Below are 26107 nucleotides of genomic sequence, written 5' to 3'. Positions count from 1 at the left end.
GAATTTATTCATCTCGCTTAAGTGAAAATGTGTACTCCTGGATTAATAATCCCACATGACAGTTTCTGTTCTAGTCAGTGTTTGGATCATTTACATTTAAAGTAATTATTAACATTTAATTTAGGAATATTGTCTTATTGTTTGTCTTTTGTTTGCTTTGTGTCTGTTTCCCTTTCTTTTGGGACATACATGTGCACACACACACACACACACACACATACACACACAGACACGCACACACACACACAAACACACACATATTCATTTATATGCAGGGTTTTAGATTTTACTCTTCCCCCCCCCCTCGAGACAGGATTACTCTGTGTAGCCCTGGCTGTTGTGGAACTCGCTCTGTAGCCCAGGCTGGCCTCGAACTCACAGAGCTCCACCTGCCTCTGCCTCCCTACTCTTACTGAACCTCTTTGCACAGTTTCCTTGGTGTCACACTGGGAATCATCATGCACATATGTACATGTTCAGTCCGCCCACAGCTAATACTTCACTGTTTAAACAGGAACAACAATGTGTTGGGTCGGCAGGTTTCCTCGCCTTCTTTCAGGTCTCACGGATTTCTGTGGAGAAGCCCCTAGCCTTGGGCTTTGTGCTTTCCATCCTCGTTCATGTTTTGAAGAACTTAAGTGAAGTGAAACGGACTCCTAAATTCACTCAGTTTTCATTTCTAGTGTTCCTGTCTTGAAGTTCTGTTTCCTTGTAATTTCATTTCCTTCCTTGTGAAGAATTTTTTCTTTGTAAAGCAAAAGGAGGTTGATTAGGAAAAACAAAGTAGTGTAATTTGAAACCACTGACAAAGATCTTAATTGTAAGATAGTATGTGAAACAGCTCCACTTAATTTCAATGTTAATTTTTCTTTATTTTTGAAGATACCATACATATATGCAATGAAACATGACCATATCCACTCCTTGTCGCCCCCTCCAACCCTTCCCAAATTTTCCTTATCATGGCCCCCTCCAAACTGTGTGTGTGTGTGTGTGTGTGTGTGTGTGTGTCCTATTTCTCTGTCTTTTCCTCTCTGATAACCTATGTGTGTGGATATGGAACCATCCACTGTGGAAAGTCTACCAGTGGCCATACATTAAAAAAGTAATGATTCACTGGGTGGTGGTGGTGCACGCCTTTAATCCCAGCGCTTGGGGAGGCAGAGGCAGAACTCACAGAACTCTCTGTGAGTTCAAGGCCAGCCTGGTCTACAGAGTGAGTTTCAGGACAGCCAGGACTGTTACACAGAGAAACCTTGTCTTGAAAAACCAAAAAAAAAAAAAAAAAAAAGATGAAAGAAAGAAAGAAAAGATTCCCCCACCCCCACAGCAGCTATCAGGGGCCACAATAGCTCCTTAGTGAGGCATGGAGTCTGTGTTGGAATTTTGGCTGGGTTGATCTATACACGTCTCATACAGGTGCTTCAGGTGCTGTGAGTTGATGAGTGCATGCCTCCATAGCCTCTGCATCAGTTCCTGTCTCTAGCTACCTGCCTTGAGTATTGGCATTCACTTCCCTGGATAATGACTACAAGCTGTAAGATGAAATAAACCTTCTCTTCCTCAAGTTGCTTTTGATCATGGTGTTTTATCATAGCAATAGAAACTCTCACCAAGACAAACATCAGTAGCAGGTCATGGGGTTTGCTATGACAGACCTGACCCTGTGTTTTGGGGAGGATTGTGGTAGCATTTGAACTTTGGACTTGAACATCCACCGAGTGCTCAGAGCTCATGGGACTGTTTTGTGGGAGAATGGAAGAACGTTGAGAACAGTGCAGATAATGGAGGCCTGGCTTGGGACATTTCCGAGGGAAGCAGACACTCTCAGGACTGTTTCTGTGACATATTTTCTGGGACAATTGATACCATCAGCTGGGGCTGAAGAATCAGCTGTAGTTAAGAAGAGACTAGCACCATTGAGGCAAAATCTTTTAGAAAGAGCTTTCTGAGAGTAAGCACACAGATGGAATCCAAAGGATTGTACCTTGTGCTGGCCGCCATACTTAGTAATATGTCAGAGTCTCCCACGTGGGGTTCTGAAGGCATGACGGGGTCGTAGAGAGCAGGTGAGGCTCGGCACTGTGAGAGGCCATGAGAGGTGAACGTTGGTGAACATGCAGCCTCTGTTGCAGTGAAGCCCCAGGACTGAGGGAGTCATGGGGAAAAGCTGAGGCTTGGCACCATGTGCCAGGCTCAGATTCACTGGGTGAGCCTGGGATAGGCTATTGGGGAAGGTGCAGCGGAGCTGCCCTGCAGACCTGCCCTGCAGGCCTGCCCTGCAGACCTGCCCTGCAGGCCTGCCCTGCAGACCTGCCCTGCAGGCCTGCCCTGCAGACCTGCCCTGCAGACCTGCCCTGCAGGCCTGAGCGTTCGGGAGATACCAGTACCAAGGACAGCGATAGCTGTGGTGTGGCGCTGACTTGGGCCTGTGGGTCACTGTGGCAAGCCTCTTGGAGCCTAGCAGATCTTGACCCTGAGCTCCACAGTGTGACTTGACTGTGCCTGTGCCCTGGTTCTTCTCTCTGGGGTAAGGAAGCATGTAGCTTGTTTTTGGTTTTCCAGGAGCCACAGTTAAGAGAATCTAGAGTTTTAGAGAGAATTTGAACTTGGAAAGAGATTGTGGATATTTTAAAGAAACTGAATTTCCTTATTTATTTTGAGGTTTGTTTTTTTTTTTTTTTTTTGAGACAGGGTTTCTCTGTGTAGCCCTGGCTGTCCTGGAACTCACTCTGTAGACTAGGCTGGCCTTGATCTCAGAGATTTGCCTGCCTCTGTCTCCTGAGTTTGAGGATTAAAGGTGTGCACCACTACTGCCTAGTTTAGAAACAACTTTTAAAGTGTGTGGACTTTTAAAGATTATAGGACTTTTAAAAAATTGGAATGTTTTATATTGTGATATTAATATTAATGGGAGCTTGGGGATGAATAAGAAAGGAAGGGTTAGGGTTTAACAGTAATATGTGTGTCCAGGTGACCTGGGGTCGGTCGTATTTGAGGGTGTGTTTATATCAGGGATTGGACCTGGGGCTGTGCGTGCTGGGTGTGCACTGTTGTTCCGTCTGCCCCAGCCCACTGTTCTTTCCTTTTCTTGTTTTGTTTCTTGACTCTCTCCATGTAGTCCTGGCTGGCCCGGAACTCACTCTGTAGACCAGGCTGGCCTTGAACTTGTGATCCTCCTGCCTCTGTCTCCCAAGTGCTGGAATTACAGGCGTGCATCACCATGCTTGGCTCTGTTCATTTTAAAACCCTTTCCCCTGCTGTTCAACTAGGATAATTTCTGCTGTCTACATTCAGGTCCATTTATTCTTCCATTGCTTTATATATATATATATATATATATATAAATATATATATATATGGTTTTAGTTTTAGTGGTTTTAGTTTTTCTACATTTATGTGCATGTGTGTTAGTGTGAGTGAATGGAAACAAAAAAGAAATAAAAGAGAAAGGAAAGGACACGACTGCTCTTAGGTATGATGGAGGAGAAAGTTTGTTATAGATGTGTGGGAGAGCATAGCCAGAGGCCCGGACGTCTGGGAGAGTCCAGAGTGGACATGACTAGACTGAGCTGGGCCATGCTGGGGAGTGGGGCGGGGAGCCAGGTGCAGCAGCCAGGAGGCCCGACGTGCAAAGAGGCCTGGTGACCAAAATGCCCGTGGGCTGGAGAGTTCAGGGTAGAGGGTGGGCATGAGATCCAGGAGGGCCCTGTAGTGGGTAGGGCCTGGGGGATGCTGGGAGAACTGGCAGCTAGGTCTGTTTTGATATGTTACATAGGCACCTCAGCCATTCGCCCCAGGTTTGGTGTCTCTTGTTTTGGTTTTATGTGACCCACTGAGTTTAATTAGGGTTGCTTGCATGGGCATGGGTGGGGGTTACTTATTAGAGCACCACGGAAAAGTTACCAGTGGAGTCACCACTGAGGAAAGTCCCCCTTCCCTCCCCAGCAATCATTAACTAGCAGCCTCTCCTCAGAGAGGGTGGAATGTTGGTCAGCCCACATCCCATGTGCGCAGGTGTCCACAGCTGCTGATCTGCTGGAAGGCAGCGTTTATCAAGGAGGGAATGTTTCTTTCTATTCACTGGGCAGACGATTCAGTTAGCCTTCAGGTCCTTTTTGCGTCCACGGGCTAGAGTTGGCATTGTGTAGTTTTTAAACATTTACCAGATCCGCTGGCAGTGTGCTGGGGTTCAGCTCTGCAGACCTCTGACATGACATGGTGTGCAGCTGAGTGTCAGAGTTTACAGCTTTGTTCCTTCCTCCTGTTCCTCAGCCTTCCCCGCCCAGTGGTTTCCCCTTGCAGCTCCGTGGCCGGGAAGTCCTGGACTCTTGTCCCCAGTTCTCCCTTCCTTCTCCTGAGGCCTCTCGGGAACTCCATGACAAGAAGATGGGAGAGGAAGTCAGGTCTCCCTGTGCCTCTGGGATGTAGTCAGAACTCTCTCATCTGGCTGCGGTGGTCACTGCTGCCCAGGGAAGGCAGGAGGAAGTGCACCGTGGGTGTCCTGCCCCCACTGCCCTGTGAGGGGCGCTCTTCCCTTCTGCTTGAGTCAGAAATGGAACTTTTTCTGTGGGCATCTGGTGTGTAGTTTGTGTTTGGGTTGACTTTTGAGTCCAGCCTAGGAGACACTAGAAATGAAAAACAAACAAACCAACGAACACAAAACCTGAAGTAACAGACTAGAAATCGCCATCTTGGCACCTTTTGAGTTTTCGTTTCTCCGTCTGAACTGCTTGCTGTCAGTTTTTTTCAGGTCTCGGCCATTCTCTGTCCTGGATGTAGTTGGATTCTCAATGGCGTCTGGAACCAGACACTGACTCTTTGAAATGTGCTGTCACAGAGGAACCAGGCTGCCAGGGAGGATGGTGGCTTTGCGGCAGCTTAACCCTGAGGGACTGAAGGGCTGGAGTCCCTTCAGTCTGGTGGACTCCCTGGTGGAGGACACATCCCGATAATCCCACATCCTCTGTGTGTGTTTGCTTGTTTCTGAGCTAGGGTCTTTATGTAGTCCTGGCTGTCCTGGAGCTTGCTTTGTAGACCAGGCTGAGCTCTAATTTATGGAGAGATCCACCTGCCTCTGCCTCCTGAGTGCTGAGTTTAAAGGCGTGAGCCGCCACGCCTGCCTTCACTTACTTTTTAACTTTTTGGTGTAGATTTAAAGTTCTTGGGACAGATAAACCTGTACTTAGTGCTGAATTAGAAGGAAAGCATGGACTCAGTGGGGACCCCCTCCCCAGTTCCTCTCCTACAGGCAGCTACTTTCCAGTTCTTCCAGTTCCTGTAGAGGAGGAAGAGGGGGCGGGGCAACCGTTGGGGGGCAGCAGGAAAGGTGATGTCTCTGGCTTTGCCTCACTCTCCACTTACCAGCCTGGGAGTCTTTCAGAATCGGAGTCTCTAGAAGCTCTCCTTGCTATATATAGCAGCTTGGCTTGTTGGTGAGCATGCATTCCACCAATACATATGTGTTTACTTAGTAAATAAATGTTTTCTTCCTTTCATTACTATGGGGCATTGTATAGAATATCCTTGTACACACGTTTGTGTGTGTGATGCTGTATCTTCAGAGTAAATATGTGGGTATAAAATGATTAGACTAAAGATGTGTGCCCTTTTAAATTTACTCACGTTAATATATTTCATGTGATTTCAAATAATGCATCATTTTAAGCCTTGGTAGAGTAAGGACTTTTAGGACAGATACTAGAAATCTTTTTATAATCTTCAGGCTCCTACTTAACTCCTGGTTCTAGCAAGTCTTTTACCGGAAGTATTTGGAACATGAAACATGGATTAATGAATTTCCCCCACCCTTCTGGCAAGCGACATGCCAGCAACCATGAAGGAAATACAGCACAGGAACAACCAGAGAACAGCCAGAGGAGAGCGCTGTGGGGAGAGGATTTAGATGGCAGTTGATTGGCAGGTAGTTCCTAATCCGCAAACACTGGCTCTGACTCATTCTTCTGAGGAAGACTGAATGTCACATACTCTCGTCTCTACGGCCAGTAGAGAAGCAGGCGAACACTGTCACTTACTATACTGATCACAGAATAAGAAGGCCTGGAAGGTAAAATCACATTTCCCGATCCCCAGCTTACCTGATTTAACAGTCTTGTATGAGAAGCTTCCTTGAAGTGGTTGATACAGAGACCAGAGCAGTGCCTGTCAGTACATGGCTGCTTATGGTGCGATTAGGACTCGAGTCTTGCTTGGAAAATCCAAAGTATAGACTTTGCTGTGCAATAGAGCATTTTCCCGATGATAGGACCCCTCCCCCCCACACACACAGCACATGCAAGCCAACAGCAAATACTTGTAACTTTCCGTGTTCAAAGTGAGTGCTGTGTTCTTTCAGGGGGGGCCATACTTGGGTATACTTTAAAATAATAAAACTGGTTTATTGGCTCTTAAAATTTTCATCTTGTTTTAATATTTTATTTATATGTAACCTTATACTATTTGAAAAAAATGGATGATCATTTATTTTGTGGAAAAAAATACAATGTAGTAAAAATACAAAAGGAAAACCAGCTACCCTGGAGGGCTGTGCACAAAGTGTACAGAGTATGCTCAGGCTTCCTCCCTTCAATCTGCTCATTGAGTCTGCTCCACGTCAGTTCATGAGATCAGGTGCCGCCATGGTGCAGAGGGGAGGGAAATGGGACAGCTGATAAAACGTGGGTACAGGCTCACCGGAGGAATCAGTGTCTTTGGTCTCCCCTTGGGCAGTGGCTGTATAGAGTGATCCTGTAGTGCAGACACTCACATTTTTAATGCTCGATGCTATATTAGTCCTATGTCCATCTTCTGTCTTTAATGAACTAGATGTAGTGGGTAATTTGTAAAGGAAAAGGGTTTATTTCGCTCACAGTGGAGCATGGTGCTGGTTTCTGCTTGGTTCTGGTGAGCGCCTCATGGCAACCATATGCAGAAGAGAGTGCCTGGCATGGTAAGAAGTCAGGAAGACTGAGGGTCTTTTAAAAAATAATTTATTTATTCTTTTCTCATAAAATATATCCAACCACAGCTCTCCATCCCCCTCTCCTTCAGATCTCCTCCTCCTTCCCTCCAGTCCCCCGTCTTCCCCCAGAAAAGAGCAGGCCTTCCAGGGACATCAGCTGAACAAGATAGAATAGACCAGCCACAGACCCTCACATCAAGGTAGAATAGACCAGCCACGGACCCTCACATCAAGGTAGAATAGACCAGCCACGGACCCTCACATCACGGTAGAATAGACCAGCCACGGACCCTCACATCACGGTAGAATAGACCAGCCACAGACCCTCACATCAAGGTAGAATAGACCAGCCACGGACCCTCACATCATGGTAGAATAGACCAGCCACGGACCCTCACATCACGGTAGAATAGACCAGCCACGGACCCTCACATCAAGATAGAATAGACCAGCCACGGACCCTCATATCACGGTAGAATAGACCAGCCACGGACCCTCACATTACGGTAGAATAGACCCGCCACAGACCCTCACATCACAGTAGAATAGACCAGCCACGGACCCTCACATCAAGATAGAATAGACCAGCCACGGACCCTCACATCAAGATAGAATAGACCAGCCACGGACCCTCACATCACGGTAGAATAGACCAGCCACGGACCCTCACATCACGGTAGAATAGACCAGCCACGGACCCTCACATCACGGTAGAATAGACCAGCCACGGACCCTCACATCACGGTAGAATAGACCAGCCATGGACCCTCACATCACGGTAGAATAGACCAGCCACAGACCCTCACATCAAGGCTGGGCCAGGTAAACAGTAGGAAGAAAAGGCTCCCAAAAGCAGGCAAAAGAGAGACACCCCCATTCCTACTGTCAGGAGTCCCCTCAAAACACCAAGCCCCCCACCATAACGTATACGCAGAGGACCTAGGGGAGGCCCATGCAGGCTCTGTGATTGTGGCTTCAGGCTCTGGGAGCCCCAGTGAGCCTGCTTAGGCGGTTCTGCCAGCCATTCTCTCCTGGTGTCCTCACCCCTCGTTTGTAACGGTACGGGTACGCTTTCATAGGTACTCGCGCACTCCAAGAGACCAGCATCAAACCCTTTAGAGGAAGCATCCCTAATGATCTGATTGCCTGGCAGAGGGCTTCACCTCTTAAAGGTGGCACCACGTGACTACCATGTTGGTGACCAAGCTGCTGCTGCTTCCTCTTCTTTTATTTTATTGATTCTTTGTGATTTTCGCATCATCTCGTTCCCTCACATCCCTCTTCCCTTGCAACCTCCCCCACAAACAAAACCAAATTTAAAGAAAAATCCAAAAGCAAACCAAACAAACCAGGAGAGGAAGACTCTTGTGGAAGCCCGCTGAGTCACACAGTTTACTCTGGAGTCAGCTCATCTTTACTTGCAAGTGCTCATGACACAGATCAATGGTCAGGCTCGAGGCCTCTGGTTTCTGCTGCACCACCAACAATGGGCCCTCACTGGGGCTCCCCTTGGATAGCCTGTTGCTGTCCTGTGTCATGGAGATCCTGCTGTTTGGGATCTGTAGGTTCTGACCTTTCTTTCTTTCTTTTTTTTTTTTTCTTTTGGAGCTGAGGATTTTTTTTTTTTTTTCCTTTTGGAGCTGAGGATCGAACTCAGGGCCTTGTGCTTGCTAGGCAAGCGCTCTACCACTGAGCTAAATCCCCAACCCCAGGTTCTGACCTTTCACATGCTCCAACAGTTCATAGATTTGGTGGATGTTGGGGTGGGCTAGCTCATAGCCCTGGTTCTGGGCCTGGGTAGTAGCTGGATTGGTGACCAAGCTTCTAACACACAAATGAATGGGGCCGCACTCGAGCTGTCCCTCAACCCTAACAGGTACTCTAGTCTTTGCGCTGAACCTCACAGAGTCAGTAGCCGCCTTTGCTTAGATATAAAAAGGATGGGCAGGCAGGGCCATGCCCAGCTTTAAACTTTCTGTGTTGCTTTGAGTCTGGAAATCCTTTTTTGAATGTTATTACTTGAATTTGGATTTAACAGTCAGAATTTATGTTTAGTATGGTTTTTTTTTTTTTTTTTTTTTTGGATTTTCGAGACAGGGTTTCTCTGTGTAGCTTTGTGCCTTTTCCTGGAACTCACTTGGTAGCCCAGGCTGGCCTGGAACTCACAGAGATCCGCCTGGCTCTGCCTCCCGAGTGCTGGGATTAAAGGCGTGCGCCACCACCGCCTGGCTTTATGTTTAATATGTATCTTCTCCAGAGGATGGCCAGTGAACTAAAATTTTAAATTATCATTTATAATGATGTTTTAATAATAATGTTGTTTATAATAATGTTGATTTTCATTTAGCATACAAAAGGCATCCTTTTAAATAATGCACTATCAAAAACTTACTAGTGGAGGCTGGAGAGATGTCTCAGAGGTTGAGAGCACTTGCTCTTGCAGAGGACCTGGGTTCAGTACCCAGCACCTACATGGTGGCTTACAACCTCCCATAACATGGCATGTGCTCACATGATTTTTCTTTTCTTTTTTTCTTTTTTAGCTTAACAGTAGGGTTGGGTGCCCAGTGTCACCCGTTAGTTTGTGTATCTCTTGTAGGCAGTTATTTGACTATAGACTGGGACATTGCTGTTACACTATCTACATGTGTGCAGTGATGATTCCAACATTTAATCTGGATGTGGGAGACCGAGGCAGTGCAGATTTCTCTGTTCTGAGTCAAAAGCAGAAGGAAGAAGGAAGGGCAGAGACTCATAGCTACAGACCTTCTTAGGCAGTCCAGGACACAGAGTAGAAGGCAAGAGGTCCAGGAGAGGCTGGAAGCTCTCTTACACAGGTAGAACAGCCAGAAGACCCTAGGGGCCTCATCTGGAGATGTGGGAGGAAAGAAAGCCATCTCGTGAAAGCACATCCTGTTTGGGGGACTACTTTTACATTTAGAGGAGAAGCATCTGACCTTGAGTATGCTCTGGAGAGCTGTTCTCTTCTACAGCAGAAACATTACAATAGATTCAGGTCACATGATAAGAAGTCGTCCATCCTCTTCCATGATAGAAGCACCGTTTTGTAGATTCAGATCACATGATCGGGTGTCAGGTGTACTTACGTACTCTTTTTTGAAAAGATGCATCTAATAGCAAGGTTCTAAATTTTGTCACCGAAGAATGTTGTAAATAAAATATAATTGGGCTGCTTTTTCTTGCTGACTTAAACAGCTTTACCAGGGTTGAGGATGAAACCCAGGGCTTCACACAAGCTCCTCCAGAGCCCTGTCGTGCTGATCCATACTCTTGGACCTTTAGTGCCAGCTTAAAAAGTTATTTTATGCCAGATTTTTAATTTGGAGTAATTGTAGGCTTATAGACAAGTTACAAAGATAATAAAGATCTTAAGAGAGCAACATTCATACATTTCTTCCTGTTAACCACATTCTGTGTTTCTTGGATTTTACCTGTTTCCACTCTGCTCTCCCATTTCTCCCCAGGATTTCCCCATGTACCATGCTACATTCAGACTGCCATTTCCCTAGTCGTCTCTGTCCTGGGATGGTTTCTCAGCAGCCTGTGGAATGCTCATTAATGTTGTTTTTCTTATGTTTGGACTGTAGTCTGGGGCTTGGAGAAGAATACCGCAGAGGGGAAGTACACACCCGGGTGCAGTGTAATACAGAAAGAGTGCTTAGCAAGTGATGCTCCCTCCCTCCGTCCTGGCTAAAGCCAGCGCTTCCCATTTTCTCCACTGCGAAGTCAAACTTTTTCTCTTCCCGTGCTGTGTTCTTTGGAAACGAGTCACTAAATCTAGTTTACACTTAGGATTAGTCTCCACCTCCCTCCGTTCACGTTATTGGCAACTCTTCTGTAGGGGAGACTTCTCCTGCCTGCATGTTATCAATCGTTGGCTTCTGTGAGTGCAGTGTGTCTTTATCGTACTTCGGATCACTATATTACGCCGTTACTACTTTGTTGCCCACACTGCCTGCTGACTGCTGTGGCCTCATGGAGGGTTTCTGTGTCCAGTGGATGGGCCTTGTTCTGCTGCTGCTTGAACACCTCCCCACTCTGCGGAGCTGGAAGGCTTTCCAGGCTCGCCCCAGGCCAGCTCTTAAAAGCCTGGTTCTTCTTGCTGGACAAATTAAGATCTGAGTATTGGATTGAACATTACTGCTCAGCCTCTCAGTGGATAGAGCTAGGAGGACACATGCCAGGTTGACTAACCCTCAGAAACACCTGGGGCCAGGTGTTGTAGATTTTGGACTTTTGGGCTTTGGAATATTTGCATATGATTAATGATGTATGTCTGAGTTACTTTCCTGTTTATGTGAAGAGACACCATGGCCAAGGCACCTTATAGAATAGATTTTATTGGGGCTTATAGTTCCAGAGGATTAGAATTCGTGACCATTATGGCAGGGACCCTGGCAGCAGGCAGGAAGGGTGACTCTGGAGCAGTCACAGAGAGCTTACATGTCACATCCATGAGACAGGGCTAATTGGGAATGGCACAGGTTTTTTGAAACCTCAAAGCCCGTCCCCAGTGACACAGCTCCTCCAGCAAGGCCACACCTCCTAATCCTTCCCACACAGTTCCATCAGCTAGGGTCTAAGTATTCAAATGTGAGCCTCTGGGGGCCATTCTTATTCAAACCAGCGTAGTGTGTCTTAGAGATGGAACCTACGTCTAAACAAAAAATTGTGTGTGTTCATGTACACATTTTGCATACAGCCTGAAAACTTTTATACCAGGTTTTTAGGGCACTTATGTCTCAACTATGTCTGACTTACATCAGGCCTCATGTTGGATTTCCCACTTATAGTAAGCACATGTTGGCACTTGTAAAGTTTCAGATTTTGAAGCATTTTAGATTTTCAGATCAGAGACACAGCTTGTGTGTATTAATCCTGGTATGCATACCTATCTATAATTATCTCTACCTCTTTTGATATATATATTGAACAATACATGGATTTATGCTATGAATCTATTCCACATTACAGACTTCACATTGTCCTTTCCTCTTTGCTTATTTGACAATGAGAAACCTGCTCTTTACCATCCACTATGGAAGATGGAATTTTACTTACGTATTCAAATATATATAAAACTGGTTCAAGATTGATATTTAGACCCCTGTGAGCAAGGTTACCAGTTCCAGTGCAGCCTGTATGAAGTCTGAGGTTCTGTATGAGGCACAGCAGCATCTCCAGTGTTAGGTAGGTAACCTTCTGTTCCTTCTTCTGTCCCTGTTACTAAAGTTTTGTCATACATTTATAATACTGCTTTCTTTTTCTTTTTCAGACAGCTTCTCACTGTATTACTCAGCCTGGTCTTGGGCTATAGATATGCCCACTGTGCCTGGCTAATATGTTAGATTTTTTTTTTTTTTTTTTACATTTTTATGAGTTCTTTGAGACACGACACATTTTGATTATATTCACACCGCCACCCAGGCCTGCCAGCCCCGCCACCTTCTCTGCCCATGCTCCCCCTCCTCCTTTTCCTCCTCCACTCCCTCCTCCTCTTTCTTCTTCTTTTAAAAATTCATCAAGTCCACTTTGTTCTGCCCATACACTCTTGGGTTTTTTGCCACTCACTAGAACCTGATCCACCTCCTACCTCCCAGGAGGCACAGCCTTAAAGAAAACTGAACCTCGTTCTCCCAGAACCTAGCAGTTGCCGGTGACCCCAGAGCAGGGCTTCATGCCCACCCCAACCCCCGTCACAACTGCTGTGAGTTCATGTATGTGGCTGCCCTGCTGTGTCCGGAGAACACTGCTCCCTATGGCTTCTGTCACCCCTGGTCCTGAACACCTTTCCCCCGCTTTCACAGTGATCCCCAGCCTTAGGAAGAGGTGGTGTGAATAGATGTCCCGTGTAGCGCTAAGCTGTCCCTAGTCTCTCATTCTCTACACCTTGGCCAGTTGTAGGTCTTGGTATTAATCACCATCTGCCGCAAAGAGAAGATGAGGGTTGAGAGATGTAATAATCTGTGGGCAGAGTGAGTCATCAGGAGTTGGCTTAGTGTTACGTCCATTTAGCAGAGTAATAGTGGTAGGTTCCCCCTCAGGGCCTATGACCTGTCTAGCCACAGGTTCTTGGTCTCAATGACAGGACTGACTAGGTATGGTTTCATCTCGTGGAGTAGGCCTTAAGTCCAATCAGAAAGTGGTTGGTCACTCTCAGGACATTCCTGCCACAGTTGCACCAGTGGGCATATCTTGCCAAAGCAGGCCATTTTTATAGCTGACAAGATACACAGCGGGGTAAGAGTGGCCATGACTTTCCTCCTCTAGTCACATGTACAGCACCTGCCGACACCGTGAAAGCCAGCCAACGGGGCAATGCTTTCTACCCACTACCAGCTTGGTGTCTTTAGGGTCTTATTGTCGCATTCTGGAGATCAAGAGCATTGCCAATAGCCTATAGTGTTTGGGATTTATAGGTCCTCACTGGCCGAGAACTCCAGAAGTAGTGGCCTATTCCTGGCACTGGGTTATATTACTCTTTGTCACGGTCTGCATTCTATCCTGAGATTTCCTGACATTCTAGTGAACTTTTTTTAAAGGTTTTTAATTTTTATTTTATGTGCATTAGTGTTTTGCCATGGGTGTCAGGTCCCCTGAAACTGGAGCTATAGATAGTTGTGAGCTGCCATGTGGGTACAGGGAATTGAACCCAGGTCCTCTGGAAGAGCAGTCAGTGCTCTTAACCACTGAGCCATCACTCCAGCCCCCTCTGGTGAACTTTTATAAAACTTGTGTGTGTGTGTGTGTGTGTGTGTGTGTGTGTCTGTGTGTGTGTGTTTCACTCTTTGTGAGCTATGGTTTTATGGGTTTTGATATTTCTCCAGTAACTTATATTCTGCCACCCCAAAGTTTCCTCCATGTCTCCCTTTGTGGCCAACCACTTCCCACTGAGAATCCTGGTAACCACTTACCTGCCTCTTTGTTTTGGTTTGTTTCTGTTTTTTGGGACAAGGTTTCTCTGTGTAGTCCTGGCTGTCCTAGATCTCACTCTGTGGACCAGGCTGGCCTCGAACTCACAGAGATCCGCCTGGCTCTGCCTCCCAAGTGCTGGGATCAAAGGCGTGTGCCGCCGCCGCTGCCGCCGCCGCCGCCGCCGCCGCCGCCGCCACCACCACCACCACCACCACCTGGCTTTTTTCTTTCCCTCACTTAACTGCTTTTTACCTGTTTATATCTTTTCCAGAATGTTACATGTTGTTCGAATATTAGATGGTCTTTTAATAAAAAACCCAGAGCCAGATATCAGGGTGAAAGCTGAAAGATTAGAGAAGCAGAGCAGCCAGCCACTAGTTCTTACCTCTACGAAATTCTCAATCTAAAGAGAGTGAGTTCCTGTTCCCTCACCCCTTATGTACCTTTCTCTGCCCAGACATCACTTCCTGGGATTAAAGGCGTGAGTGCTTCCCAGTACTGGGATTAAAGGTGTGTGCCACCATTGCCTGGCTCTGTTTCCAGTGTGGCCTTGAACTCACAGAGATCCAGACGGATCTCTGCCTCCCGAGTGATAGGATTAAGGATGTATGCTACCACTGCCTGACCTCTATGTCTAATCTAGTGGCTGGCTCTGCCCTCTGATCCTCAGGCAAGTTTATTAGGGTACACAATATGTCACCACAGTTACATGAATAGAGTTACACAATGTGTGTTCTTCCATGTAGCAGAATATAGATAATTAAGATTTACCCAGGTGAGCAGGCCTCAGCAGCATGATCCTGTAATCCCAGCACTGGGGAGGCAGAGACGGGAGGGTCCTCGGAGCTGTCTAGCCAGCCAGTTTAGTCCAATCAGTGACCACTAGGTTCAGTAGGAAACCCTGTCTTAAAAAATAAGGTGGAGAGTGATTGAGGAAGACACCCAAATTGATTTTCTTGCCTTCACACACATTTACACTTACGTACATGTGCATGCACTTTCTTACGTGTGTATGTGTGCATGCATTCACACACTCAAGATTCATTCATAGTTCTGCATGAATCAATAACTTATTCCTTTTAGTTGTTAAATAATATTCCTTTCTAGGAGTATACCAGAGTTTATTTATTGACCCATTGAAAGACATCTTACTCTCAGCTTATAAATTAAATCTGTTATAAGCATACATGTGCAGTTTTCTATGTGAGCATAGTTTTCCGCTTTGTTGGGTAAATACATCCTGAAGCCTGTGATTGCTGGGTCACATTACAAGTTTGTATTTAATTTGATAGGAAACTACCAAGCTGTGGAGTAGTGGAGTTTAATTGCCTCTGATGGTTAGTCTTGTCTAACTTGACTCAGTCTAGAACCACCCGGGAAGAACGTCTTAATGAGGGATTGATTGTCCTGATTAGTGGGAAGACTTACCCACTGTGGTGGCACCATTCCCCAGGCAGGAGTCCCAGGTCCTGTTAGAATGGAGAAAGCCAGCTGAGCACTGTGAGGTGTGCACTAGTCCAGTGCCTTTGCTCCTGACTGTGGATGCCACGTGACAAGTTCTCGCACACCTCTGCAGCTGTGATTTCCCTGCCATCATGGACTGTGACCGGGCAGTGACCTGAACGAGTCCTTTCTCCTCCGAGTTCCTTTCTCACAGTACTTTACACAGCAGCAGGAAAGTTAATTAAAATGTCAAATTTTAAAGGAAAATGGCTAATTGAAAGTTGATCAGACTATAAAATGTCAACCAATTACTTGCCTGTGTAATATTTGGCTTTTGAAGTGATTGCTCTGTGTGGCTAGTGGTGTATACAAAGAGAAAGAAGGCCCTGGTTAAGTCTTCAAAGGAGTTTGCTATCTCATAGCCACGGGTTCCGAAGGGTGGCGTGAGACAGCGTTGAAAGTTAAGCTGTTGTGTTCTGGATCTTTAGTGGCAAACCGATCTGTTTTGGGGCCTAATTTATAAAGATGTCTGGCTGACAGCGTAGTGTGGTCAGACTTCCCAATTTCTCAGGGCCACACAGGGGCACCCCATGTTGTTAGGAGGAGGAAGGTTGGAAGGGAAATCGTGGCCTCTTTGGGCAAGGCAAGGCAGACCTTGCCCCTGGGTGGCCTGGTATGACCAGTACAGACTGGATCTCAAGTAGGTGCACCAGTGGCCATTACTTTGACCTTGTGATCAGTGATGCCAAACGGATAAATACAGAATCTAAGAAAGCAGAGAATGCCAACGTAATCTGCCCCCTCACCCCAGAAAGCATTCCTCATCTACTAGCTGAATAATTCAATGTGTTATTGACTGTCTACTTGAAAACAAGGATTCAGTGATACAGGAAGAGAGGTCCTTGCTCTCAAGGGACTCGTGATAGTCAGGAAAACCAGATTCACTCCTCCATTGAACCAACATTTATTAAACATCTACCATGTTTTAGGCACTTGCTAATCTCTGAAGATACATTTTAGTCGCACAGATGAGCAGTTCATAACTGAATAGCGTTAACTCTTTGCTTCGTTCCTCCCACTCTCCTGCACCCCTCCCCCTCTTGCCACATGATGCTGTTGCTGTGCATTTGTGGGAGCTGAAGTCCAGGCTTCCCACAGTCATGAAAAACCTGAGCAAAGGTGTCTGCAGGCAGATCCTTCGAAGGGTCCCTGACAAATGTTTTTAAAGACGCAGAAGCCCTTCCTTCAGTTGGTTGGTGAGCTTTTCTTGGTTGTTTCTCATGGCGTTGCTGGGAGCGGCTGAGAAGGGGGAGATGGGAACTGAAGCCTCAGTTTCCTCCTCCTCCGGAAAACTGACTCGGTGATTGATTTGTTCTGTCTATCATCACTGTTGTTAAAAGGAAATGAGACACTAACCATACAACTTACAGTGTAATACCGTGGTCTAATGACGTCCTCCTAGGCCTCATCTTACAAAAGTCTTGCTACCTCTTATCAAGCTCCTTTTAGTAGACTTTTCGGGGACTCACTCACAAATCCGGGCTACAGCAGTGGACTTCCGCCGCCTTATGCCAACTAAGTGAAAAGTTAATAACCTCCACTTACATATCCAGCATTACCCCATGAGCTGGACAATCCGAGGTAGACTCATTCTCTGCTCTTGAGTTTCAGGACTGAACTAAGTGAGCGTAGACACACGTCTGAATGAGCAGTTAGAGTGCACGGCTGTGAAAGCTCTTTTCTGGCTACCTAGTGCTGTGGCTCTGATGGGTGGGACAGGGACTTTGCAGGGTACTCTTTGACCTCAAGATTAGCATCAGGGATGGTTGGATCAAGCTTACAGGGGCAAATCCTGAATGATGTTGGGGGCTTTTGTTTTCTTTTCTTTGTTTGTTTTGTAGCAGATGAAATGGCTGTCTCAGGAGGGTCTGTGGTCTGTCTGCCTTAGCTGGTATCAACCCATGCTGAGCCTCCTGTTCTGAAGATCTGACGTATTAGATGCTCCCAGAGTGTTAACATGGAGCTCAGAAACCTTTTGATCCCAGAGTGTTTTGTATGCCAGAGTTTGAACAATAGAGCCCTGTAAGAACACTTAAAGTCTGAAAACTCCTGGACTCTGGAATACTTTGGTTCCCAGTGTCCCAGATAAGGGTACTCATCGGTACATCAGACATCAGGTGAGCGGTGGACAAGGAAGGGGCTTTATTCTCTGCACTGTTGACATTTTGGGCATGGTAACTTGGTGATGGTGGGAACACTGTGCGTTTTAATAGGGTTAGCAGCATTTCTAACCTTTACCACTGATGCTAGTGACTTTCCTATACTGTGACATCCCACGGTGTCTCCAGGTAGCACCGATAAGCCTGAGACTAGACTCGCTGAGTTTAGGTTCCTTACAACTCTGGAAATGTACTTTTGGTTTGGAGGTGAACTGTGTGGCATAGATTTTATTAGCATATGAGAACAGATTGCAGGACCTGGGTAATTGATGTGATAGTTTTCTGTTACATTCCAATTTAGGGACTTTTTGGGGCTCCCAGATTTTCAGAATCTTTTGAGTCATGCTGGTAAACATGAAAAATGTAGGCCGTTCCTTATTACCTTGACCTAGGAGAGGCCAATAGGACAGCAAGGTACTCAGGCAAAGTCTGAACGGAGACATGTCACTGCAGGTGAGGAGCAGGTGATAGCCAGGGCAGACCCTCTGTTCTGTTCCTCAGAGCTGCGCTTGTGCTTCTGGGAAAGTTGTAACTTTGTCGGGCCTTGAATTCTGCCTCCTTTGTTTCCAAGGTGCAACTTGGGCAAGTTTCTTAGCTTCACTGTGCCTCTTGTTTGTTTTAAGTTTTAAATGATTCCAGGGCTGGGGGATGGCTCAGTTGGCAACATTCCCGTGGACCTGAGTCCACCCCCAGAACCCATATAAAAAAAGTTGGATGTGGTTCTGTGTGCTGTGATCCCGGTGCTGGGGAGGCAGGCGCAGTGGGCCCCTGAGGCTTGCTGGCCATACTTTTTCTTTTCTTTGTTCTTTTTCTTTTTTCGAGATAGGGTTTCTCTGTGTAGCCCTGGTTGTGATAGAGCTCGCTCTGCAGACTAGGTGCCTGCCTCTGCCTCCTGGAATTAAAGGCATATATCAGTGTGCCTGTCCAGCCTGCCTTCTTGAGGAACTTCAGGCCAGTGAAAGATCCTGTCTGAAAAATCAGAGTAGATAGCTTTGTGGAACAATGCTTGAGGTTATCCTCTGGCTTCCATACTCATACATATGCATGCACACACACGTGTACCTACCTGCACACATACACAAAATTTCATTAAACTATATATAACATGGAGTCGACTGTTTGACTTCAAGTATATTTATCATCATGCAGTCATCACCACTGTCCATCTCCAAAACAGATTCTTCTTCCTTATCTGAAACCCTGTATCTATTGGCCATACCCATTGTCTCCTCCCCACCCTCTCCACTGGCCACACCCATTGTCTCCTCCCCACCCTCTCCACTGGCCACACCCATTGTCTCCTCCCCACCCTCTCCACTGGCCACACCCATTGTCTCCTCCCCACCCTCTCCACTGGCCTCACCCATTGTCTCCCCACCCTCTCCACTGGCCTCACCCATTGTCTCCTCCCCACCCTCTCCACTGGCCACACCCATTGTCTCCTCCCCACCCTCTCCACTGGCCACACCCATTGTCTCCTCCCCACCCTCTCCACTGGCCACACCCATTGTCTCCTCCCCACCCTCTCCACTGGCCACACCCATTGTCTCCTCCCTACACTCTCCATTTCCACTTTCCAGTGTCTCCTCCCCACACTCTCCACCATCCTATTTACGTCTTTATAAAAATGGCTCTTCTAGGAACCTCATATAAGAGGAATCATAAAGCAACATGCTTTTAGGGTCCACCCATGTTGTTAATGTCCCAGGCTGGTCTTTCTGTTGTAAACAAATGCCATGTTATCTGTTCCTAGACACTTGGAGATGTTTCCACTTTTGTGTGATTATGATTACTGCTGCTGAAGTGCTGGGTTTTGTTTTATTTATTTTTTGGTTTTTGGATAGTGGGGTTCTGCTTTTGTTTTTTTGAGAGATCTCACTTTGTAGCCTGGGCTGGCCTCGAACTCTCTGAAGCCCAGGTTCCTGCCTCAGCCTCCTAGGAGTAGAGGTATAGATGACTGAGCCTAGCAATGGATGTTCCTGCTTTCTGTCTTCACGTAGACTTTCTGATGGTGCTGGAGGTGGAATCCAAATGAACAGAATTTGTGAAATTTGAAGTGAAATGAAAAAAATAAGGCTTCCTCCATCTGGGTTCCGGCAGTGCTTTCGGAGTACCGGGCACCGGCGTGTGCTAAGCATTTCTTTTGCCTCCCTGGACAGCCAATCACAACCAAGCGAGAACCAGTGGGGTATTTTTGTTTGGTTTGGTTTGGTTTTGGTTGTTTGTTTTTTTAAGTTTCTGCCAGTTCAGATCCATCCCAGGACTGACATTTTCTGGTCAGTGTTCTCGACACTGTGTTGTTTCCAAGGCTGGACAGTCACTGCAAATCCGAGTTTATTCTCTGAGTCCTGCCTTGTTCCAGTCTCTGAGGTGCCCTTCACGGAGGCTCAGTGTCAACACTTCCTCTATGATCGTTTGTTCTAAAATTCTGCTAATGGCAGCTTGCTCTACACGGACTCCTGAGGTCCCACAGACCGAGATCTTGATTCATCTGTCTTTCAAAAGACTCCTGATAGCCCAAGGGCAAGGTTTAGATACACTTGGTGAGTTTCATTGCTTTGTTCCTTTGACTCCCGTAAACGCCCTCTCACTCCCTCTGTGGGAAGGCGTATTTTTGGCTGGCCCCTTTCTCTGTGTGCTGTGCCATCTGTCACAAGGGTCATTGCTTAGAGCCTGGCTTCTTCCCTGCTGGGAGCAGGTGGCCACGGCCAGTGGCTGTTGACAGGGCTGGGGCGGGGGAGCTTCCGTATGCCCCCCATGCTGGATGTTCAGTTGTTACTCTTTAGACAGAGAAAAGAAAGCCTTCCTTGGGAAAAAAAAAAAAAAAAAACGATGCAGAGGTCATCTTGAATTGTTGATGTTCCAGCTACTTGACTGTCTTGTCTGTCTGTCCCTCCACTGCTTCCGGACCCTCGGACGACTAGTTGAGAGAGCCCACAGAACTCAAAGAAAGCTGTGCCCTTGGCTGCTAGGATAACATAATTGCGTAGAAGGCACTTGGCTTTTGTGGAAGGAAAGAAAACGCCCCCGAAGCCCTGGACGATCTTGCTAGAAGGACCCTGGTTTCAAAGTCTGATTTAAGTTGTGTGTTTCCAGCTAGTCAGGGTTCTGGGCCTGACTCAGCCCAGTGCTGAGTCACCGGGCAGCTCCATTCATCCATCATGTGCTTGCACACAGCCTGGTGGCAAGGAGGAGAGAATTACTATTTTCAAATGTTCCTTCCTGAGGTAGCATGGTCCAGAAGTGAGCCGAGAGACAGGATGCTGGAGTTCTATTCTTGGCCCAGCCATGCACCCTCAGCAAGATGCAGCCCCGCCCCCGCCATGTTAATATGGAAGGATGGGAACCCAAGCAAACCAGCGGGACAGAGAAGGACAGAAGAGGTTCTGGAATGCTTTTCTTGGAGAGGTTCTGGGGACTCGGCTCCCAGACTCCTGTCTCCCTGGTTGGTGGTGTCTTGTTGCCACCGGTTGCTCAAGACACCTGCTGTGGTGAAGTAGGAAGACCCTGTCCACGGGTAGATTCAGCAGCCTCAGACCCTGTTCTTTTTCAACCACTAGTGATATGCCATAGTGCTCACACTGCGTGTGCATTTTTTTAAAAAGCACAAGTGGGGAGCTGAGCAAATCAGGTGGTTGCTGCCAAGCCCGATGACCTGAGTTACCTCCAGAATCCACATGGTGGAGGACAAGTTCCTCAAGTTATTCTCTGACCTCCCCTTGATATCCTGATATATCATGACATGTGTGCGCACGGGGCGGGGGTGTGTGCATGTGTGTGCGTCTGTCTGTCTGTGTACACAAAAAACATTTTTTTTCAGAGCAACGATTTACAAGATAGGTTAGTAGCGGGTCCATTTTCTAGGTTGCTGAGACCAGCCTGACCCAGAGCCAGGTTCCTGGTTTCCTTGGACCTCCATAGCTCTACAGTAGTGTTTACATACTCTGCCTTCCCTTGCTGGTGTGACTCATATATCCAACCTTAGCACTAAACACAGGTGAACCTTCCATGTCTCCTAATTCCCGAGAGCAGTGAAGTCTTTTCTCCTCAGCCATGGAGTCCCTCAGTTCGTGGCACAGCACGTCTCTCACTGACACTTGGACGTCAGTGTGGTGGTGTCTAAGTACTTTGCCTACAGAGTTCTTTCATTTTTTTTATGAACTATTTTAAGCATGCAGATAAGCCTAGAGAATAATTTATGTGCTTACCATTTTGAGGAATAAATAATTACAGGTACAGTTAACACTCCCCCCCCCCCCCATCACCATGTGTACTAAACTCCTGATCATTTCAAGCAAACCTTTTTATTTTATTTTATTTTATTTTATTTTATTTTATTTTATTTTATTTATTTAGTTTTATTTTGCAAGGCCTCTGTGCAGAGAGTTGATTTCCTGTAGCAAAAGCATCTTCCATGTCTTGTACGTGCTGTCTGGTTTCCTTAAGTGTTGAAACAGCTACCCTTCCTGCCCCTCATGGTAACCTTGGAAAAACTGCTTCACTTCTCTGGTTTTTGTGTTTCTCACCTGTATAATGAGAATAGTAACGGCACCTGTCTGCTTATTTTAGAAACAATGTGGTAATGTGTGTGGTTCTCTGTAAGGCCTGTGTTATGCATTGCACCCATCATCTGTATGAACAGCTGACATCAGTGTCCCCCAGGCTGTGAGGGACAGTGCTGGGGATGGTCTGGGTCTCGGTACTTTCTTAACCTGCTGCACATCTACCTGTACTGTGCACGTGTGTGCGTTCGTGTGTGTGTGTGTGTGTGTGTGTGTGTGTGTGTGTGTGTATGTGTGTGTGTGTTGTACACATACAGTTGCACGTGGAGTGATTAGAAATACTGCACTTTTGAAGGAAGAGACCAAGAAGAGCCATCCCTATCTTCTTGGGTTTTCTCCCATCATTTTCTTTTTTCTTCTGTTTTAAGATTAAAAAATAAAACTGTGGCTATGAACCACCTGCGTGCCATAGAAGTCAGAAGAGGGTGCCAGACCCCCAGAATTGGAATTATAGATGGTGTGAGCCACCATGTAGGTGCTGGGAACAGAACCTGGGTCCTCTGCAAGGGTAACACGTGCTCTCAGCCCTGGAGCCGTCTCTCGAGCCTTCTTCCATCATTTTCAGGGTTCTGTGTTATTTTCTGACCTAATCTATGTCCCTTGTGGTTTTATATTAGAATTACCCTTTTAAAAAAAGTAATTCTTCCCTGTTTTTCTGTTCAAAATTCACAATTTAAATAAGAATCCTCATCAGCCATTTGGCTAAAGAGGTCTGCTTTCACCAGTATGCCTTGCCAAACTCCTGCTATAGATTCCTTCTTAGCTTAAAATATGTCTTTTTGTCCTGCTTCTTCTACTGTGTGTGGTCTGAAGAGGGTGTCCCCACTCTGTAAATGCCTCTTCATGTCTGCCATCTGTCAGTCCCAACACTGCCAGAGGTACTGTTTATCATGTCATAGAAAAACCTATTTGATTTGATTCTTTGTGTGTATATATGTTCATGTATGTGCATGCCTGTGTGTGTGTGTGTGTGTGTGTGTGTGTGTGTGTGTGTGTGTGTGTGTGTAGGAGGAGGAGGAGGAGGAGGAGGAGGAGGAGGGCGAAGTCCAGAGATGTCTGTTGTTTCTTACCACCTTGGGTGGTTTTGTTTTGAGACAAGGTCTCTTACTGATCTAGCCCTTACTAACTAGACTAGAGTAGCTGCAATGGTACTTAGGGACCTGCCTGTCCCCACCACCCTACACTGGGATCATCAGCGCCTGCCTGCCACTGTGCCTGGGGTTTTTGTTGCTGCTGCTCTTGTGTTTTAGTACGGGTTTTGGGGAGTCTCAGAACTGTCTTCTCATGCTTGCAAGGCAGGTACTTTATTGACTGAGTTATCGCTGCTTCCTCCCTTGAGCTGAGGAAGACATTATTCAGGACTGCTGCAGCAGTGTCTTGTGGTTGGGGAGGAGATTGGGGTCAGTTACAAATACACAATATAGGGCTGGGGAAAACAAAAACCAAACAAAAACAAATGCAGTATAAGCAAGTGGATATTTACAGGGAAGAAGTCGCGTGGGGACCAGTGGACAGAAAAGTACTAGGAGGTATAATAGGAGTCATGGACAGTCTGGCTAAGTGACCTGCAGGGTCCTAGCCGAAACCAGGCTGTGGTGACCACGTCACCTGGCAGATGGCGGAGGTTGAGGAGCCTGGTCACATCAAGGATGATCAGGATGAGAACAGGGAATCCTGAAGATGACCAAGCAGCTTCTCTTGTTAAGACTGGTTTTACAGGAAAGTGCAAAGATGAATTTAGCTGAAAATTCAGAATTTTAAATTTTGGTTGGGCCAAGAATCTCTGTTAGCATGATTATACAACATTTAGTAGGAGGGCTGGACAGATGGCTCAGAGGTTAAGAGCACTGGCTGTCCTTCCAGAGGTCCTGAGTTCAGTTCCCAGCAACCACATGGTGGCTCACAACCATCTATAACAGGATCTGATGTTCTCTTCTCTCATGCAGGCATTCACGCAAATAGAATACTCATATACATAAATAAATAATTTTTTTTAAAAAAAAGATCTAAGAGGAACTCTTTTAAAGTTAAAAGTAGAATCTGAAGATGATTATTAGCTGGATGTAATGAGTTACACCTGTATTCCCCGGATTCAGAGAGGCTGAGGCTTGCAGAAAGACAGAGTTCAAGACCAGCCTGCACCACATAAGGAGACCTTGTCTCAAAACAAAATTGGAAACCAAAACCAAACCAGAATACAGTAGCACATAACACATATATAAAATCACCAAGATGCAAATTATACTTGAAGACCAAGAACTTGTAGATTTCCACACAAAAGGAATGTCCTCGAGTGGTCACGGTGTTGATGGCAGTGCCCAGTTGTTGGAGACAGAGGTTTACCAGGAGAGTTGATAAATTACAGCAGAGCCAGTGGGGGGCAGCTGCCACCGTGGAAGAGCACATCCGTTTGGTGTACATGTGTCATAAGGATTCACTGTCAACCAGGATGTGGAACAGAAGAGTGAAAACTTCAGGCTGGGCGGTGGTGGCACACGCCTTTAGTCCCAGCACTCAGGAGGCAGAGGCAGGTGGATCTCTGTGAGTTCGAGGCCATCCTGGTCTACAAAGTGAGTTCCAGGACAGCCAGGGCTGCACAGAGAAGCCCTTTCTCAGAAAACCAACAAAAAGGTACAGACTTGAGGGTATGATCAGTACTGTGTATCTATCCACACAGTCTCAGCTGAGTGCGGTGACCCCTTCCTGTAGCCCCACCTTCTTCAGAGACTGAGGAGGATGAGCTTGGGGCAACGTAGTAAGAGCCAAAACATACAGAACAGTTCTCACACTGCATTTGGATTCACGGTTTCTATGGTGATAATCGAAAACCAGGAGAATGAGAAACACAGGATTCAGGGCGGGGGCTGCTGTCTGGGAAGGTGGGGATGGGCTGCATGGAAGAGGAACGGGGTGGGGGTAGGGGTGGGGTGGGGTGGGGTGGGGTGGGGGGGGCTGCCGCTGGAGCTGAGACACTCTGCCGCTGTCTGTGCTTTGTCATAAAACTAACTGCAAAACAAGAAACAAAACCCCTCAAAATATATGTGGAATGCAATCCAGTTTTTTATTGTTACTTGTAATACTGGGGCGAGAACTCAGTGTCTTGCAGTGTGCCGGGCATGCTTTCTACCTCGGAGTTGTAGCACCTGTAATCATATTTTTTTAAAGCTAGTGGCAAAGAGAGAACATGGAATAAGTTAACAGTTCTGTAAATATTAGGCTCATAAATGATTTTTAAAGTTTTTATAGTTTTCTGTAATGAAATATATCAGGAAACATGGCAATGTCTTTTTAAGAGTTCAGGAAACACCAAATTAGATATGTTTTCCCTCCAGCCTGGACCTGAGAAATAATCCTCAACTAGCAATAATTTCCCAATTTTAACATGGTAAGCACTTTATAGTCCTGCTGCATTGATTTTCTTTAAAAAGCTAAAATTTTAATTTTAACCAACTAAAAAATAGTTAGACTTAGAGGGGAAACCTGCTATAATTTTTAAACATAAAGAATACTGTTTGGATGGGTTGGGGATTTAGCTCAGTGGTAGAGTGCTTGCCTAGCAAGCACAAGGCCCTGGGTTCAGTCCTCAGCTCTGGAAAAAAAAGAATACTGTTTGGGATTATATTTTAAAAATTATGTTAAGACAAATAGTTTCTAAGACGTGCAGTATGGCTGGCCAGTTAGCTGCTTCCCAGGTGGGAGACACTGGCAGACAGGCCTCTGCCCCTGAGGACCCCCTGTCTGGTCCTCACTTCTGCTGGCTGCTCTGTGCTTGGCCAGTCCATCACCACGGGGTGGGCGGCTTAGAATGCAGGAAGGAAGCGGCTCCCCTCACGTGCCCTGTGTCTGTCCTTAGATGGCACCAGGAAGGATGAATGAACAACTGAGTGAATGAAAAAGTCACACTGGAGAGGACGCTCTGGAAACTGAGTCATTTGATGGGAAATGTTAAAGTGTGTTTTCTAGTCATTCATACAATAAAGGTAATT

The 26107-nt window shown here is 46.4% G+C and overlaps 1 non-coding gene across 1 annotated transcript; it reads right to left on the bottom strand.

The window, feature by feature from the left end:
* Positions 1–8594: 8594 nt before the first annotated feature.
* Positions 8595–8667, bottom strand: Trnaa-agc (transfer RNA alanine (anticodon AGC)). The gene has a single exon. It is a non-coding gene; the product is annotated as a tRNA-Ala (tRNA).
* Positions 8668–26107: the final 17440 nt, after the last annotated feature.

Source organism: Peromyscus eremicus, chromosome 20, assembly GCF_949786415.1.
Source record: "Peromyscus eremicus chromosome 20, PerEre_H2_v1, whole genome shotgun sequence".
Classification (NCBI taxonomy): Eukaryota; Metazoa; Chordata; class Mammalia; order Rodentia; family Cricetidae; genus Peromyscus; species Peromyscus eremicus.
Note: the sequence above shows the minus strand (reverse complement) of the source record. Positions and strands in the feature narration are given on the sequence as shown.